The sequence below is a fragment of the Sturnus vulgaris genome, chromosome 8 (assembly GCF_052056855.1).
Source record: "Sturnus vulgaris isolate bStuVul1 chromosome 8, bStuVul1.hap1, whole genome shotgun sequence".
Lineage (NCBI taxonomy): Eukaryota > Metazoa > Chordata > Aves > Passeriformes > Sturnidae > Sturnus > Sturnus vulgaris.
The window spans coordinates 889,151-907,629 of NC_142250.1; the positions used below are offsets into that span (position 1 = coordinate 889,151).

The following is an 18,479-nucleotide window of genomic DNA, read 5'->3' on the forward strand; positions in this document are numbered from 1 at the left end:
AACACAAACTTAATTAGTGATCCATATATTGAGAAAAAAAGCCAAGCAATTTATCGCTTAGAGAAATACTGCCTCCCCTCCCCAGGCTCACCGTGTTTTCAGGGCCCTTCCTGCTGCTGATCCTGCAGGTGTTTTCCCCCCTGCCCTGTGCTGGAGGGGTGCTGGGAGGTGCTGGGAGGTGCTGGGAGGTGCTGGGGGGTGCTGGGGGGTGCTGGGAGGATGCAGGGAGGATGCAGGCATCTCTCCTCACTGAGAACAAACCCATGCAGGACACGGGCTCCAGCCCTGGGGCTGACATGACATGAACTCTCACTGTTCTCCTTTGAGGTCAGCTGGAGTGTGGTGCCAGGGCAGGGGGAGATTTGCATTTCCTTTGCTGCTCTAGGTTTTGGTGCTGCAAGGACAGGAGTACAGTGGAAACAGAAAGGTGAGGAAGATGTTTTAGGTGAAGTTAACTGCTATTGTACTGACACAGCCTGGTTATGGAAGCACCCTGTCTCCTTTCCTCTGCTGCTAGGTACATCTTTTCTCTTTTTTAACTTCAGAAAATGTGCAGTAGCTTTCTTCTTCAAATCCTTGGAGAAACATAATAGAAGGCATCGACTTGTAGCTTTAAATTACTTAAATACAGGCTGTTAATTTAAAACTACATTAAGCAGCAGCATCCAGCAAGGGAAAAGCTCTTCTCATAGCATATGCATTCTGGATGTTTACTTCATTCTGGCTTTGCTTTCTGCTTCCTATCCATCATCTGCTGTATAAATCACAGGTCTGAGAAACTGAACCTGTGAGGAAAGTTTCATGTTTTTCTTTCTTCTGTGTTGTTCACAGTAGAGGAAAGAGATGAAAAATCAAGTAGAAAACTCAGGCAGCCACAACTAAGCAAAACTCCTGATCCTTCAAAGACACAGGGTTTTTACTGACTTCAAAGCATGCTGTGTCAGAATGATGTTCAGCATGAGACACAAGTCTCACAGTTGTTGCTGGTACTCCTTAAAGATTACCTTATGCAAATACCTGAAGATTAAGCCTGAGCTAACTTATGTGATATTTTGTCATCAGTTCAGCTTTAAATAAGTGACGAAGTCATGAAGTACCTCAGCCCATTACTGAGACTTCCAGACATGTAGGAGGTCTCTAACTTCTTGCAGATCCCCAGATGGTTTGGTGGCTGCTTCTTGTCAGAAACAGAGATGCCTCAATCAATGTTCTCAGCTCATCTCAGATACCTGCTGGGATCTCTAAACCTTGACCTTCTTAGACCCAGCAATAACAATGGTGTGAGTCCAGGAAGAAGGTTGTCAGGGGGTTGCAGTCAAGTGTTTAGAAGACATTTCCCTTTTTCTTTCTGGTCTTAATTGGTTTTATTAGGTGAAGAATATGTTCTAAGCCTGTGTGCATATGAAGGCAGAAAAGATCTCATTTGTTTTGTTATCTGTGCAGTCAGAGCTGTAAGGACTGGTTATGGAAAGAGCATTAGAAACCAGGGGATGGATGAATTTTCTCAGGCTGTCCTGGATATCATTCTTTTGTTAAAGGAAGCTGACTGTTTGAAATACTCAGTGAAATTATGCAAAACCAGAGTGGCACACGGATTCCTGTCCTTTATGGAGTGTCTCCTAGACCTTCCTGGGTTCTCTGCTGCTGTTTGGATTCCAGGTTGCACAGCTCAGGCTGTTTGCCTGTAATAACTCTGTAATGTTCCCTCACCTTTCATTGCCACCTCAAGCCTTCAATGTTGGTTTATATTATACATCAAATGACTGCTCAAGCTGGTTTTTTTAGGAGTTTGGGTTTTTCGTGCTGCATTGCATTTTTGTGCTTTCCTAAGGTTTTTGCCTTTAATGTGATCTGTGGCCATGAATCGATGAAATGTAGATAACTCAGGATTGTATATGACTTCTGAGCTCACAGAAGGTGCTTGTGGTTTATTGATGTCGTTCATGTTAGGTACTGAAGGGCAGTTTCTTACAGATTTAGTTATGTTGTCTCAGTATTTATCCAGCAGTTAATTCCAGCCAGCTCAAGTCTGTCTTAATACCTGTTTAATGATAGGTACTTGCTAAAAATACTTAGCAATAAACCTCTGCTAAGCAGTAGCATTGCTAAGCAATATGGGTTGGGATGTTAAAGGCAACTTTATAAAAAAGTGAAGCAGGGAAAAAGGAACAAAACAGAAAAGAGCCCCTCGAAGTGATGGAGGAATATTTATTGAATGAATGGCATGCTGTTTGTACACTGATGACAGATCAGACACATCTCAGAAGTGTCAGTGCAGGGGATTTGAGGGATCTTTTTAAAGTGCTGAGGAATGAGAAACCTTGTAAGAGCAATGCCAGAGTCCCTGCCTGTGTGCTTAGCTGAGCTGTGAAGGTGGAACACCCAGCTCAGAGCTGCTGTTGGTGCAAAAGGAGGTTTTGCTGAGTGTTACCTGTGTACACCTGCTGTGAGACACCAGCGCCTTGTTCTTGTTGGCATTGAGCTGCCTTGTCAGACACAAACTCTTGTCAGGGTTACCTACATCCTAAATGCTCTTGGTGAGAGGGGAGAAAGGCAGGTTGTACTCCTCTGGATAATTGCACTGTTAAAAATAATAAATCAAGAATAAATAAAAATAATAAATAACCCAGAAAACGAGCTGTGAGGTTTGCAAGGCACAAGGGCTTTCTGAAAGTGTTCATGAAGGTGCTTCTGATGGGCAGGACATGCCTCAAGAATGTTAATATCCTTATGCTGTTATTAATGCAAACAGTCTCATCCTCTTTTTCTTTCTCAGTCTCTTTTTAGTCTTGGGTTGTGAAGTTTTATTAAGAACTGAACTACATTTTCTAAAGATCTTGCTAGTACCATGAGTGCCAATAGAATGTCTGTGTCATTGCCTCCAACAGTTTGATCAATATAATAATACTTTCCAGGGTCTTCCAGATGTGTAACCAAAGTGAATTTATTCCAAGTGCATTTTGATTCATATTGTTCATCCTTACCTGAGTGATTTGTTTCAGAGGTGAGGATGCAGGTGAAGAAAGGATTGCAGGGCTGCCTTGGTTTTGTATATCTTCTATTTCTACAAAGAAAACAGAATTCCAGAGGAGGAAAGTGCTACAGATATTATTTAGAACCTAATTGAAAGAAAGATGTTTTCTACTTAGTTATGGCTGTTTCAAAATAAGTAGCCAATCAAAAATCTCATAATGTAGAGGAAAAATACTCACTGGGAATCCTCACAGTTGTCTTCCTAAACTTGTTCAAACTTAGTCTGTGTACACCTGTCATTTGGTGTGATGGTTTTATGTGCTTCTCATGGAGCTTCCCTGTGTTCTAAGTGTAATAGCTGCTTCTAAATAAATAAAATCACAGCACTGTTTTACTGCTGCATTTTAGAGAGTCTTTGTGCTGTGTGGGGGTTGTGAAGGTGAGGAGAAGGTGCAGGGGTGACACAGCCGTGCTCAGTGTGGCAGCACGTGAGGAATCCTTGCTGTCAGAGCTCAGGCCGTGCTCTGCACTGACACCTCCTGCTCTGTCCCAAACGCCGAGCTGGGCTTGTGGAGCACCTCTGCTCTGCAAAACAGCTCACTCCACTTCTCTGGGACCTGCTCAGCTGTGCAGCAGTAATTCGGCTGTTGGGCTTGTGCTCACTCGTTCCGTGTTGAGAAAAGCTGGAAAAGCTAGGGAATGGTGAGTGAATTACAGGGGCTGGTTCTGATCAAAGTCTAATGATAGGAAGCAGAAAGTCGTGCTGTTAAAGTAAATTATTCAAATACCTGCTGAAGGCTTTAAAAAATGCATGCCACTCTCAAGCTTTGTATGATAGATAATATGCCAAATAATTTCTGTACTGTGAATCCTTGGAAAAGAAGTTCTGACTCATACAATCCATGCTGGGCAAGCCAGTTTTGGTTGAGGAAGGGTAATTTATCTTAGAGTGGCTGCAGTAGAGCAAATCTCCATGCTGAGAAGCACATCCATTGCAGCAGCCACACAGGATGGGGTTACTGCTGAACTTGGCAGTGCCAGCTGGGGAAACAGGTGAAGCTGACCTGCTGAGAGCATCATCCTTTTGTATCTCCCCACACTTGTTAAAGCAAATGCAGCTGGACTTGTGGAAATGCCTTGCTGGCTCTATAGTAGATATGGCCTTTATAGAACGATGGACTGATGGATTCTGTATTGTGTGTTTCCATGGCTGAAATAACTGAAATAATAGGGAATTCCCACACTCAGCATTTGTTCCTCACCCAGAGGAAACAGTTCTCTCACTTCTTATTAATCAAATAAGACTTCAAGATTTTTGTTATTATCAGGAATAACTTTATTTTTCTTGTAATTTTTTAATTCAAGCAGTTGGTATGCTGGTGGCCCTCTATCTCTTCAGAACATTGTGTTTGTTAAATAACCATCAGCAGACATAAAATCAGCATTGACGTTGATAAAATTACATCAGTAGACACAATGCAGGATTAATTAGAAACTTTGGCTTATAGAAAATCACTTTACATACTCTTTCACTGCCTTCATTATCATTCTTAATGAGAGTTACATAGGGCTGCTAGCAAACATTGCCCATTTGGAGGTGACCCTCAGTGAGTGCCACACTCTTTTTCTCTGAGTTACCATTTGTGCATAAAGAATGAAATGAACCATGTTCCCAAACTGGGGGACATTCAGTTGGACATGGACAGGACAGTGCTGAGCACAGTCCTTGGCTGCTCTGGGTCTCAGTGCCAAACACAGTTACACCGCTAGAACGAGGCACAAAAGCCAGCAAAGAAGCAAATCCTGCTCCAGCTGCAGTGCCCGGGTCCAGGCTGTACCTCCTGGCCACATGTGCTGGGCCTTACCCAGCAGCTTGCAGGTGTGATGTGGAAGCTGTTGTGCAAGGGGTGTGACCCGTGCTGAATTTAAATAAAGCTGTTGCCAACGAGCTGTTAAAAAACCCCTCAGCTTCAGTCTGAATCTCTCTCTTTTGAGGAGCACTCAAATTCATGATAATCCAAGGAGCAATGATTGTTTTTAGAAGTGGTGTGTGAGGGAAAAGGAAGCAAAGAGACTTATTCTTTGTTTATTCTCCTCAAGATCAGAATCTGTAATTTATTAGTCATAATAAAATAAAGGTAGAAAAATTCCGTGGAGCTTTCTGACAAGACTTTTACCAGTGAGACTCTCACAAGAGTAAAACATAAGAGAGCTAGAACTTCAGGGAGAAGAAAGGATTGCTCAAAAAACAAATCACTGACATAGTGGGGGAGAAGGAGTGTCAATATAAATGAAGCTGGGGAAGAGGATGGCAGGTGGTGCCTGCTCCCACAGCTCAGTCCTGGGGAAACAGGCCTGGCTGTGCTACAGCAGAGAATTCATTCATCCAGCTCCTGGCTCTCACACTCCTTGGGGTGGCATGAACAGCACTGCTTTTCATAGATTAAAAGGTGATGGTTTAGGAGGATAATATAGATAGAGACCGGTGCTTATTTTATAGTAATTTCATTTTCCTGAGGGTTTGCAAAGTCAGTGCAGTACTTTACTGTGCTCCCTGCACAGCACTCATGTTTCAGCTTGAACTGTTCCTGGGGGAGTGGAGATTATTGATGCCAGTCTTTCCGTGGTGTAAACAAATCACACAGGAACATTTGTTCCACGTCCAGGAAATATGGCACATGCTATTACAGCATCATTTAAAAGGACATATTAATAACTGAAAACTGCTCATCATAATTTATTCCGGAGCTTAATGGAGGATGAATGCTTTGTATCACAGAGATCTGGCTCCCAGTTTGCTGTCACTTTATATATACAGCAATTGAGCCTTGGGTGAGAGTGACATTGTGGGATGGAGATGGGGACAGTCATTAGAGTTTTAAAAAATACTTCATGTCATTTAAGATCTCTTGTTTGAACAAACTAAGTTCAAATAGATTTACAATCTGAAGATAATCTCTAACAGTGGGAACCTAATTTCAGTAATGTGATAGAGAACTTTTATTGTACTCCTTAAGGCAAATTAAATGTGTATTTGTGTTAAAATATATTTTTAAAGTGCATTGGACGGGGTGCTCCCACCATTAGTGTAGTCTGCCCAGACACATGCCAGTCTGGTTCCTTACAAGCCCTTGGAGCAGTGCCAGTACAGGGAGCACTGGCACAGGCTGCCCCAGCCCAGCGTGGCTTCCATCCCCAGTGCCAGCTCTGCTGCCCAAAGGTGGCTCTGGGCATGGCTTCCCAGGACTGCTCCAAAGCAGTGCTGTGCATTTTCCTTACCTGGGCAGCAAGGGAGACTTCACTCTGCTGCAGGGAGTCCCCCTGCCTCTGGCACTGCTGCCTGCAGCCAGCTCTCCCCTGCTGCAGCTGCACCTTTTGCCTTCCAGGCCAGGTAATTCCTGTGTCACCCATTAGCTCTGCTGAGCAGTTTCCATCTCAGTTTCCCTCTCAGGTACTTCTGCAGCCTGGAGATATATATACATATATATATATTTATATATGTAGTCATCTGAAGTGAAAGAAGAAAAAGAAGTAAAGCTAGTTCGTTGAACCAAAAGATAACCATTAGCTCAGGATTTGAGGCTTAGGCCCGTTCTATGCTTTCTGTAGTTGGTGATGTTGACACCTTTTGTCAAGGCTTCATTTGTTATTTTGAGGTTTAAGCTATATCTGGACACATCCATCTGTGGTGTCTTGGGGAAGGACAAGATGTATTCGGTTTTACTCTGGGTAAGCCTCTCATCAGGCTGCTTTTACCTGAATCTGCCTTTGCTCTGTATTTTATGAATATAGCAAGATACTTAGATACTTGAGACTCTTCATATAAGACCTAAGTTGCTCTGAAACTGTGAATTGTGACCTGTTGTGTTTCAAAACCCAAAGTTTGTCTGCTGGAAGTCTGTTTGCACAAGTCAGGTGTTACAGTGGTGTCACTCTGAGACGCTCTCAGGGGATGCACAGGGGGTCTCCAGAGTCATCGTGGCATACTGATTATTACTGAAGACTAGCTCATGTTCATGCAAATTGGGACAGCAGACAGGTACATTCAGTCATGGCCCTTGGAGCTGCTTCCAAGTCAATAGAGAGGTGACAGTGACACCTGGAATGTGAGAGGGGAAAATGGCAGCACTAGTGAGACCTCTGCAGTACCAGCCTGGGCACCCTGTATGTGACATCAGCATTCTCCACCTGTGTTGAGACCTTTAACAATGTTCCAAGAGGTTTCCAGGGGAGAAGCCTCCCTACAGTTTGGCTTTCTTGCAAACTCTTCCATTTCTCTGCCCTAGCACCTTCCTAGCACGTGCTCCAGAAATTGTCACTGAGTAAATAATGGTTTGCTGTCATCAGTCCTCAGCATCAAATACCTCAGCAGTGAGACAGAGCTGCCAGAGAGCTGAAGGCTTTTAATCCTGCACTCAGATCCACCACCCATAATTTCAGTCAAATGTCTTTTCAAGGATAGACTGACAGATTTAAATCCTAATGGCAGTCTATAAATTCTGCAAGACAGGCTGTTAATATCTAGTCTATGGCTATACTTTCTAATACTTGAGAATATTCAATCTATTCCTCCTTCCTCATCCCCTTTCTAAGAAACCATCACAGGATCTTGAAATCCTATCATTATTTTATCCAGCTGCTATAAAATGAATCTCTTATACACTTCGATGCAGATGAGTTTTTCAGAAACTTCTCCCCATTTAAAAGAATGAAGGCTAGAAAATGTTTTGAATGTTTGGATCCAAAACTTCTTATTTGTGATGGTGCCTCTCTGGGCAGTACACTGCTGAAGAAGGGAGCAGTTTTCACTTCTCAGGCTGTAGGATATAGACACTCACCGTGCACCAGGTCACTGCATCAGTTCTCAGCATGTGAGACACCTGGGTATGGGTGGAACAGGACCTTCTCTACCTGCACAGGTGCCGAGGAGCAGAGCATTGCTCCTGCCTTGGCAGCGAGCTCAGGCTGCTGTAGGTAAAGGAGCAGGGATGGGCCTTGCAGAACACACTAAAATTGCACTGTATCTGTAACTTAGAGCAGCATTCACCTCCCACCATCACTGCCAGGCCTCCCAAGTCCTTCAGGCAGTTTTGCCCCAAACAGCAGTGACAGCTGCTCAGGATGGCATTGTGTGAGAGGGGAACATGGCACAGGCTGCCCTCAGCCCGTGCAGGCAGGGACTGGCTGTGTGTGCCAGCACACTGCTACGAGTTCTCTGTGTGCACAGTCTATGGGAGCAGGGCACTCCTTCATTTCTGTGAGTATTCGTTTGGATTTTTAAACTAATTCATGTGCTTTGAAATAATTCTGGATTTACAGTTCATCTGGGGAATCGTTTCCTCGTGTGAGTTGTCACATGTACCCTGAGCAGGATCTGACTCTGAACTACAAAATACGTGTATCAAAATTCCCACTGCTCTTGTTATCTAAACTATTCAGTGAAGAACAGAATACCATTTAATTTCACAAGTGATTTTAAGGAATGTGTTTGTGAAGATAATTTCTGAATGTGTTAGGCAAATTAATGTTGATTAGTAAATCTGTTCAATAGTTTTTCATTAGATGTGAATTTCACAACATTTATGAAATTACTCCTTCAATTTCTAACAGTTCCAGCAAGAACTGGGACAGTATTAACGAAATTTGCTGCCAAGGCCACAGACTAGAACCTAGAGCTCAGTCTCCCCTGTGTAACACTGACTTCACCACTACAAGCTGTGTTACAATCTTCAGATCAGGGCCATGCTTTTATTCTGTGGTCATTAGGTGCATAGCCCAATACCTTGGATTTCCAGATCATTCTTGTTATCACTTGAGGAAAAACCATTTTAAACAACACCATACTAAAGTATGAATAAACTGTTTGCCCAGAACTAGTAAAAACTGTGTCGTTTATAGTAGATGCTTTCTCAATACATCTTCACATTTAAGAATGTTGAACCCTATTAGGAAGTCAATGGGAATTTACATTACCAAACCTCTCAAATATTTTTTTTAAAGTGCTTTAATATATACTTAGAGCTGTATGGTTTTCAATGAAATAATAATATTATTATTATGTACTTGAGCAGTGTTAAGCTGACCCAGTAAGTTCATTAGGAAAGACTTTGCTTAGTAACTGTCTGATCTGCTCCACTGAAATATTCTTTGACTTCTATCCAGAAGGGAAAACTGTTTGGTACATTACATACAGAATTTCAGTAAGAAATGAGAATTTAATGAGGTGTCATGAGAAATACAGGAGGTTTTAATACACCATTACATGAAATAGGATTAATAATTTTAAGGAAATGACCTACAATTATGTAAAAATACAGAAAGCAGACTCGAGGTGAATTGTTGAAGAAAACAGCCTCAACAAAAGTGGATTTTTTTGTTTTGTTCAGGAAGCTGCTACTTAAAGTAAAACACTTCTAGAATTCAAAATTACATTAACACTCCCTGTGTGTTCACTGTAGCAGTAAATTACGAAATTTATTATAATTTAGAGTTAAGAAAACAATTTGCTTTTGAAGTATGGTAGCAAAGAGGCAGTGATAAAATAATGAGAACATGAACTGTAAATGCATATAACCCAGGGATAACATTTGAATCCATGTCTGTCAGTGCAGAGCAGGACTCCGGGAGTGTTGGGGACACATCTGGAACTGTCATTTGTGGCACTGCCAGGGTTCTGTCCCCAGCAGCAGCTGAGCTGGAACTTTGTAATGAACTTTGCCTCTCCTGCTGCCCCGTGTCAGCAGAACAGCCCTGGCTGTGCACAGCCTTACAGAGCAGAGTTTGGTGAGGAAGAGAAATTTCATGGAACAACTTCTTGGTGTTTGCTGCATGGATGGAGTGTAGGAGCTGTGGCTCGGGCTGTGCTGAAGTCACAGGTGAGCTGCTGCACATCTTGGGGAGTTCAGGAGGAGCACGTGCAGAGACCTGGGGCAAGGTCAGCAATCCATCAGGACTGAGCCAGTCACCAGCACCTGGCACTCACTGGCTCACAGCTCACACTAGGATAAAAACTCCGGGATGTTTTCAGAGAATATTTACCTCGTAGTTCTTCCCCTTTCTCCCTCTCAATGTCTTTCATGTTTTTTGCACAGAAGTATTTCTTCTCTGCTTCCACTCTGTGGAGTTTAATCTCTCTTCTACCTGACATCAGCATCTAGAAATAAATTTTTTTTATATGCAGAACCTTGGAGGTGTAAAAAAAGAACTGCAAAACCTAACTCTGTTCCTTTTCTGACTGGGTAAAAGCACAGCAGTAGGAGTTAGCTGGCTAAGAGCAATCATTAAGGATTTCTTTTTAAAGGTTTCGTAAAGAGTTTTTTTTACTCATTTTCACTTAGAGAAGTCTGTAATTTACCTTTTCAAACAACATTCAAAGGGAAATAAATAAATAGTTAAAAATAAACTCTCAGAAACCAATTTTCAGTATTTCTGATTTTGCTGCAGGTGCATCTATAAATGGAAAGAAATAGATTCAAAGGAGTGGTGTTTAAATGTAAGCAGACTGTGATAAATAGGCAGTGTGTGTGGGGCTGCCACTGCTTCCCTGTTTATCACAGCCTTCCAGTGTGATACTGAATATTCCAACAGCTGCTGGCATTTGGGGTTATACATACAGGTTGTGCTACTGCTTGAATTCACTGCTTTTACAAAGAGTATATACCTAATCAGCAGACTTGGAAATTTGGGAGTGTCTCAGCTCCATTTCTTACTAAGAATTGTCACGTTTTACTGCCATTTAACTTGTTTCCTGGTGAGAATTACTGTTCTCATCCTTTACATTGAGACTGTCCCAGAAAAATGTTAGTAGCCATATGCTAAACATGCTTCTCTACCCAAAAATAGCAATTGCAGCTCGGTTCCATGCAGTTGGAGCTGTTTGTTTGTCCTGTGAGGAATCCCTGTGTGTGGCATGTTGCACAAACAGGCAGTACTCTTGGATGTCACTGCATATGCCTTCTCCAGGCTGGGGGGAGCACGGGGTGGTTGGAACACAAAGGTGTTCCAGGACTCTGCAGTTCTAAAGGCTGGTGGGTTTCTTGGCTTTTTTCAAATCAGTGACTTACTTGGCTTTTAAAATATGCTATTTAATGGAGTGTTCTACCTGACACTGCTTTTGCTTTTTTCTTTATTTTTTTTTCTGACAGACTGACACCAAAAAACACTCTGGGAGGAAACTGTGACTAGAAAATGAACAGATAAGACATATGCAAAAATGGAGTTTGCCTCCAGTGTTAATTACCAGTACAGAACTACACTTTGATTAGGAAGATTTGATAAATCAATGTCAAGGCTCCATATTGAAGGCTATATTGGTAATTAATTTGCTACGTAGGATGTGTTTCTTGTCCTTGTTGGCAGTATGTTATCAGTAAGTTTAATAGTCTTTGAAAAGTATTTTCTGGCCATATAAAACAGTAACTTCTTAATTTTTCCGATGTTAATCCCTCTTTAATGACTTCTGTGGAAGGATGTGTTTCATCATCTCAAATAGATTTTCCTTTTTTTCTTGAATCAGACTTCGAATTGAAGGGAAGGATTACATAAATAAGGTTTTGACTTCTGGCAAGCTTCCTATATTATGTGAACTTAGTGCAGCAATTCATTTACCTGTCCTTCATCCAGGATGCAGTAATTCAGTGTATCCATTTGTGGGGGCTTGGCCTAGACTGGACACCAGGTGACCCCAGAGCTCCTCTGTCACTGCCCTCCTCAGCTGGACAGGAGAAGAAAATGCAGTCCAAACAAAACACAAAATGCAAAACACACTCAGCTTGGGGCAATTAGTTAAACTCAGAGCAGGAATGAGAAGTCAAATGAAGTCTTAATATACCTTTTGTTCACCCCACCCATCTTCCCATGCTCAACTTCATTTCTGAATTCTTTGCCTGCTTCTCCACAGGGGCACAAGGGGACAGGGATGGAGACATGGTCAGTTCTTCAAATGTTTCTGCTGCTCCTTCCTCCTCGGGGAGGATTCCTCACATTATTCCCCTGCTCCATCATGGGTCCATCCCTTCTAGGGGCTGCAGCCCTTCAGGAGCAGCCTGTTCTATCATGGATCCTTCAGGAGCAGCCTGTTCTATCATGGATCCTTCAGGGGCAGCCTGTTCCATCATGGATCCTTCAGGAACAGCCTGTTCCATCATGGATCCTTCAGGAACAGCCTGTTCCATCATGGATCCTTCAGGAACAGCCTGTTCCATCATGGGTCCTTCAGGGGCAGCCTGTTCCATCATGGATCCTTCAGGAACAGCCTGTTCCATCATGGATCCTTCAGGAGCAGCCTGTTCCATCATGGATCCATCTCTTCCAGGGGCTGCAGCCCTTCAGGAGCAGCCTGTTCCATCATGGGTCCTTCAGGAGCAGCCTGTTCCATCATGGACCCTTCAGGGGCAGCCTGTTCCATCCTGGATCCTTCAGGAGCAGCCTGTTCCATCATGGATCCATCTCTTCCAGGGGCTGCAGCCCTTCAGGAGCAGCCTGTTCCATCATGGGTCCTTCAGGAGCAGCCTGTTCCATCATGGACCCTTCAGGGGCAGCCTGTTCCATCCTGGATCCTTCAGGAGCAGCCTGTTCCATCATGGATCCATCTCTTCCAGGGGCTGCAGCCCTTCAGGAGCAGCCTGTTCCATCATGGGTCCTTCAGGAGCAGCCTGCTCCAGTGTGGGTCACCCACAGGGTCAGGAGTGCTGCCAGCACACCTGCTCCAGCATGGTTACAATGTTAATGCCTGACCACTGCCCCAGCTCCAAGAAGACTCTGAGGCACGGGTAGATGGAATGATTTAACATTCCTGTTCAGTCTAGTATTGCTGGTGGTCTTGTATCAAGACATGTCACAGAAATACTTCACCTCTAAAATGCTCTGTACAAGTGTACAGAACTAGGGGAGCTGGAACCAGGGAGATCATAAGCATTTATTATATTAGAAATCAGTCTAGGTAATACTAAAAGGTGTTAATAGTGTGAAAGCCTGACCTGTGTAAGTTTGGCAGAAAAAGTGCTGAGTTTGAGAGAAATGCCAGCAATACAAGCAGGTGAGATTTCAAAGGTTACAAATGCATGTGCAGGACATCAGTAAGACACTTGGGTTGTTGGTGATGAAGACAGCTTTCTCCAGCAGTCCTTTCAGCCCCCCAGATTACTTCCTCACCAAAGGATATCCAGGGGCATTTCAGTAGGCAGGGAAAATGGTTATAAACTGTTGTGGAAGCTGGTGTGCTGAAGGGTGGCTGGGCACTGAGAACTGTAGGGCTTGGTCACAGTACAATTTCTTATTCATAGTGTGGCATTGTTACTGAGTTAGGAGGAGCAGCAATGCAAAGCCAGGCTGTTTTACTTGATACACAGCATGGGAAAGGCTGTGAAGTTGAGCTGGTTATTACTTATGTGCTGTAGTTGGATTAAGCCACGTTGTGGTGCTTTGCAAACTGCTGCACCCAGAACTTTGCAGTGCTCTCCTCAGTGAGGACTGTGCCATATGATGGTATAGCCTGTAAAAAAACCCAGACAACTCCGAGTCAGAGCACATCCTGTAGAGTTCTTTAGATCCCAGCTGATGTATTTTTTCTTTCTTTTTCCAGGAAATGTTACTGAAATTTCTCAGGATTCCATAACAGCACAAGAGTTCATCATACTTAGAAGGGTCTCCCTCAAAGAGCCATCAGTGAACTCTGAACAGCTTTTTCAGAGGATGCAGTGAGTCATGTCCTGTGCCTGTAGCAGTGGGCTGCCTTGTCTCAGAATGTGACTGTGCCTCAGCTCTCCCTGGGTGTAAGAGAAGGGAAGCTGCCCTTCCTGGACCTGGTGCTTGCCCACTTACAGTAAACAGAAGTTCCTCCACTTCATCTACAGACACAAAGTGCTTCTCACTGGATTCATACCAAGCTTCTGAATGTTAGAAATGAACACTGAAACAAAACAAAAGCATGCCAGCATTATTTAATGTAGCACTGACCTTTTGGGGGCAAGTGGCTACACAGTGTTTGAGCTGTGAGATATTTGGTATGTGCAGGTTGCAAAAGCTGCAGCTCCTGGGATGCCAGTGTGGGGAGCAGGTAATGTGGAACACCTGAGGAGGGGCAGCACCTCCCTCCCCCAGAGCTGCTGTGGCCTTGGGCTCACATCCCTCTCAGCTGTGCCTGAAATAGGATCCACCTATGGAACAGCAAACAAGGTACACCTGTAGAACAGAACCTGTGGAACAGCAACCGAGGTACACCTGTGTAACACAACCTGTGGAACAGACCCTGTGGAGCAGCAAACAAGATGCACCTGTGGAACAGAACCTGTTGAACAGCAAACAAGATGCACCTGTGTAACACAACCTGTGGAACAGAACTGTAGAACAGCAAACAAGATGCACCTGTGGAACAGCCCCGCCCCAGTGCCTCACAGGAGCTGGGCTGGGAACAAAGGAGTAGCAGAGCACAGGGGCACAGAGAGAAGGAGGAGGACAAGGTTGAGCTTTGTTTTAGGTGCTGGAGGGAAGAGCTGTGAGAACACTTCAAAGTGCTGCTTGAGCTGCCTCTAGCAGTCCCTCACAGTGAGGGAGAGGAAGGAGCACCCCCTGTTGTAAATAAAAGTGTTCTGGGCTGAAGAACAGAAGAGCAGCTGCAAGCCTTGGGAAAACAAGGTAAGATAACCAGAAATAAAATCATACAAACAGATGGGCACAGGGGCGTGAAGTAGCACAAGACTTCCTTGAATTTTGGTGAAGATGTGTTGGAAAGTTCTAGTGCATCTTGACAGGTGTAGGATTGTCCAGGATTGAGATGAAGCCATAGCAGTGGAAAGAGTTTGGTTACTGTGGCTGTTGAGAGTGAGGAGTTTGCTGGTACTGCTGTGGCAGATACATACAATGGTGCCTCATTGCACACCTGAGTGGGCTAGCACAAACTGCAGCCTCAGTAGCTGCTGGTACCTGGCACAGGGTGACAGAGAGGCCTGCTGGCTCCCAGGTGAGCTCCTGGGGAGTCACGATGTGGGAATGCCTCATTGCTGAGGACATAAACCCTGCAGGGCACCTGGGGACATGGTGTGCCTGTCAGGACACCCGGGTTGTGAATGAAATGTGTATGGCTGTGGTGCTGTAAAGGTGCTGGTGTTGTGCCCTCTCTGGCTGGGGCTGCTCTGCAAAGACTTTGCCTTGTAGGTGCCTCAAATGTTAGAGCAGCACCAGCGAGCCCTGTGCAGCCTTGCCCTGTGCTCACTCCCTCAAAGGCACATCCTCCTGGAGAAGGTGGGGACTGACAGGAAATTTGGATAGCAAAGAATGGGTAAAACTGTGTAAGCAGATTCCTGGGTTGGTGATTAGTTGGAATAGTAAGAGTTGTATTGAGTAATACCACAGTCAGAAGCATGTCTTGACTCTGAGGTAGCTGTTTCTGCTGTAAAAGCTGCTGCTCTCTGCATTTCTATGCCTACTCCCCATATATTCTCAAACTTGGAATTTTGTCTTTTTTGATGTTATAAGTAGTTTCAAATTTTTCTGTGTCTAGAACTGCCAGTTAATGCAGAGCTCAAATGCCAACTGAAATGATCTTAATTATGGGCACAACACAGGACAAAGTACTTTCCATGTAAGTTACCTCAATAAAAGTGCCTCTTGCACTTTAAAAATAAATGCATGTCCCACAATAGATCCTTATTGCTGTCAGCATTGAGGTGTATCAGCCAGGAAGGGCTTTTGGAGACCCAGATTTATCATAGTTTACATGGCCTTGTGGCATATGACAGCTGCTAAAATTTCAAGGCTCCTAGTTAATAATGAGAAAGAGGAAGGGAAGTCATCAGGAGAGGTGATATTTTCCTATGTTGAAACCAAGTATGGTTGGTGAGGAGAGTGGCTACCTCAAGAAGAATCCTTAAAAAAAAACAGCCAGCATGGAAATGCTTTCCTATTTTTCTCAATAAAAATAAAACTTGAAGGTGACAGCTGAGAATTGAAGCATTAGAGTCAAGAATATGTCTTGGTCTGGGGAAAACTAGGATGGGGGGGTGGGGAAAGAGGGGAGGGGGGAATGGGTTTAAAATTCTAAACAGCTTAGAATCAGTAAGTTAATGTTTTATATAAAATGTTTTCATTGCCTCAATTGCTACTGCAGGATTAAATCAAGACTTCTCACAACAGATAATGTGTTGGGTAATTTAATTTTGGATAAATCCTCAGCCTCTTTTTCATAATTTGTAAGAGATGTATTAAAGGATTTACTGGTTTGTGTAAATTTCAGAAGCAACAAGACATCATAATTTTATAACTTGTTAATAATTCATATGGGTGTCTGTTCTCGTAGAGTAAAAGATTATTGGTGTATGATTTTTTTTTAAAGAAACATTTGTTTCATTAGCAGTGTGCCTTCATAGACATTGTATCCATCCAACTCTCTAGAACAGTGTTGGAAAAGTTCTGTTTCAGGCAAGAATTTTAAAATACCAATCATGCTAGAACATGCTAGATTTTCAGATATATTTTATTCTTCAGTGTAACATAAGTTGCCTTCAGCTACTTGAGCAGTTAGGGTCAAACACATTAATATTAACTAATAGCAAGAAAGCAGTTGTGCCAGGGTGCCATTTCACAGTTCTTTATTTGGTACTTGGCAGGACTGCTGCAAAGTATTTAGCTGGAGTGCTGACTCCCCTTCCCTGGCCAGGGTTTGATGAAAGACAGCAAAAGAAGCTTTCTCCCTAACAGGCAAAAGTATTCAGCCAGTGAATAAATACCACCTGTCACACTTACACCAAATTCCTAATTAAATCCTCCTTCCCCCCATAATTAATACGAACTTGCAGGCCAGAATCAGGATTCTATTAGTGCCTTCTAAATGATATCTAACAGAGAAAATACCTGGTGTATTAAAACAGCCTTTACTGTACCTACCACTCTGTCATTTCAGTTTTATTCCCAGTCTTTCCTGTTCTTACCCATTTTCTTGTATATTCCTGAAGTCTGGCAGTCTGAAGCTGAACTTTGAAAGCTTGAGTGTCTTCATGGTTTATTTGGTTATTTCATAGCTTTAGCCACATGGCAATTTTCATTTCCACTGACAGTGCTGGAGACAAGCAAATCATCATTTGAATGAGCAAACGTTCTTTTGGTTATTTTTGGCCTGTAGGAATCTGGGACTTCCTTGTGGAATTTTTAGATACTGGCCTGTCACTGTGGTTCCTGCCAAGAAGTCAGGAGAAAGTTGAGTTGTAGTAGCTGCAGGAGTGAGAAGAGCAGGCAGTGCTGGAGTGACTTGTTCATTTTTAGCCACCAGTGTGTCTCTCTTAATTATAGATAGCAATAATTGTATCTGGTCATGTTATCATGGTATTTTATTGCTTAACAACAAACCAAGCAGTGGAATTACAAATGGAAGACAATGAACATCCTCCTTGGAAAGTGTAAGGCTGGCTGTTAATCATGGTATGAGCTCAAGGGAGAGACAGACACTGCAGGGGATAGGTTATTTCTGTGGGTACACAGCCCACTTTGAGATTTATTTTTCTTGCTCCCCATTAACACTAATTGTTAAATTTACACTCTTGTATAATGAAATGTATTTGGCTTGCAAGTACTGTGGGTGGGCAGGGCTTGTTTTTTCTGAGTAAGCACTTAAACCATTTGAATGGTATACATGAATAAGGAGAAATAGCTCGTGTATTTGCAAGGTCACTAGCAGGCAAGTAAAACTTATTTCTGCATCAGCTTGTTCTGAATTCATCAGTTATTTATTGGGGAATTATATAGGGGAGCATTTTAAATGGAAAGAGAATGCTAATCTTAATTGAATTTTTTTTAAATCTGTTTTCAGTTATGGGATGTGCTAGCCCACAGAATTGCAGAATTTACTATAATCAAACCAGATATTTTAATGTAATAATTATGTCAGGACAGACACAACTGGCACCAACACAGGCAGCTCCCCCCAGGCTGTCCCTTAGCCAGCCCCCCGACCCTGTCTGTCCCACACACAGCATCTTCTCACCTTGTCTGTCCCTTGCACGGCCACCAGGCTCCAGCCCACACTGCAGCACACCCTGGGGCTGCAGCTCTTGCCCAGCTGAGCCACTCTTTTATAGCCCCCATCCTTGGGGAGGCAAGGCTGGCTCCACTCGTGGCCATCAGTACAGCTGGAATCCATTGTGGAAAATGGATTCTGCTCTGTCCTTACAAGCTGTGTTCCCGTTTTAACCTGCCTGGGAACAGTGTCACAGTGCAGTGTGTTGGGAAAACACCTCTTAGTGCACAGGCATGGCTGTGACACTGGGAATGCCAGGGAGTTGCCCCTGTGGGAAGCCCTTTCCCACATCATCAGCCCAGTGTCTGTGATGCTCTGACAGAGAGGAGAGCTTTGCCTCGAACAGCCTAAAATGCAGTTTTCTGATCAGTACTTGAGGAACTGGCCATATGCTCTTGTCTCATTTGTGTTATGGAACTGCACCAAAAATTCATTTTGTTATTTTGCAGTGATGGGGTTCCAAGCTTTCCCAGTAAATGATAAAACACTGAAGGACTCA

At 43.4% G+C, this 18,479-nt stretch overlaps 2 long non-coding RNA genes across 2 annotated transcripts in view; both read left to right on the forward strand.

The window, feature by feature from the left end:
- The window catches only part of LOC148222894 (uncharacterized), an 86,924-nt gene extending 72,813 nt beyond the window's left edge, over positions 1–14,111 (forward strand). The window contains exon 3 of the long non-coding RNA XR_015805045.1: positions 13,556–14,111. This is a non-coding gene — a long non-coding RNA (uncharacterized LOC148222894). The remainder of the gene's footprint in view (positions 1–13,555) is intronic.
- Positions 14,112–14,113: 2 nt separating this feature from the next.
- The window catches only part of LOC106857330 (uncharacterized), a 35,726-nt gene continuing 31,360 nt past the window's right edge, over positions 14,114–18,479 (forward strand). The window contains exon 1 of the long non-coding RNA XR_015805047.1: positions 14,114–14,607. This is a non-coding gene — a long non-coding RNA (uncharacterized LOC106857330). The remainder of the gene's footprint in view (positions 14,608–18,479) is intronic.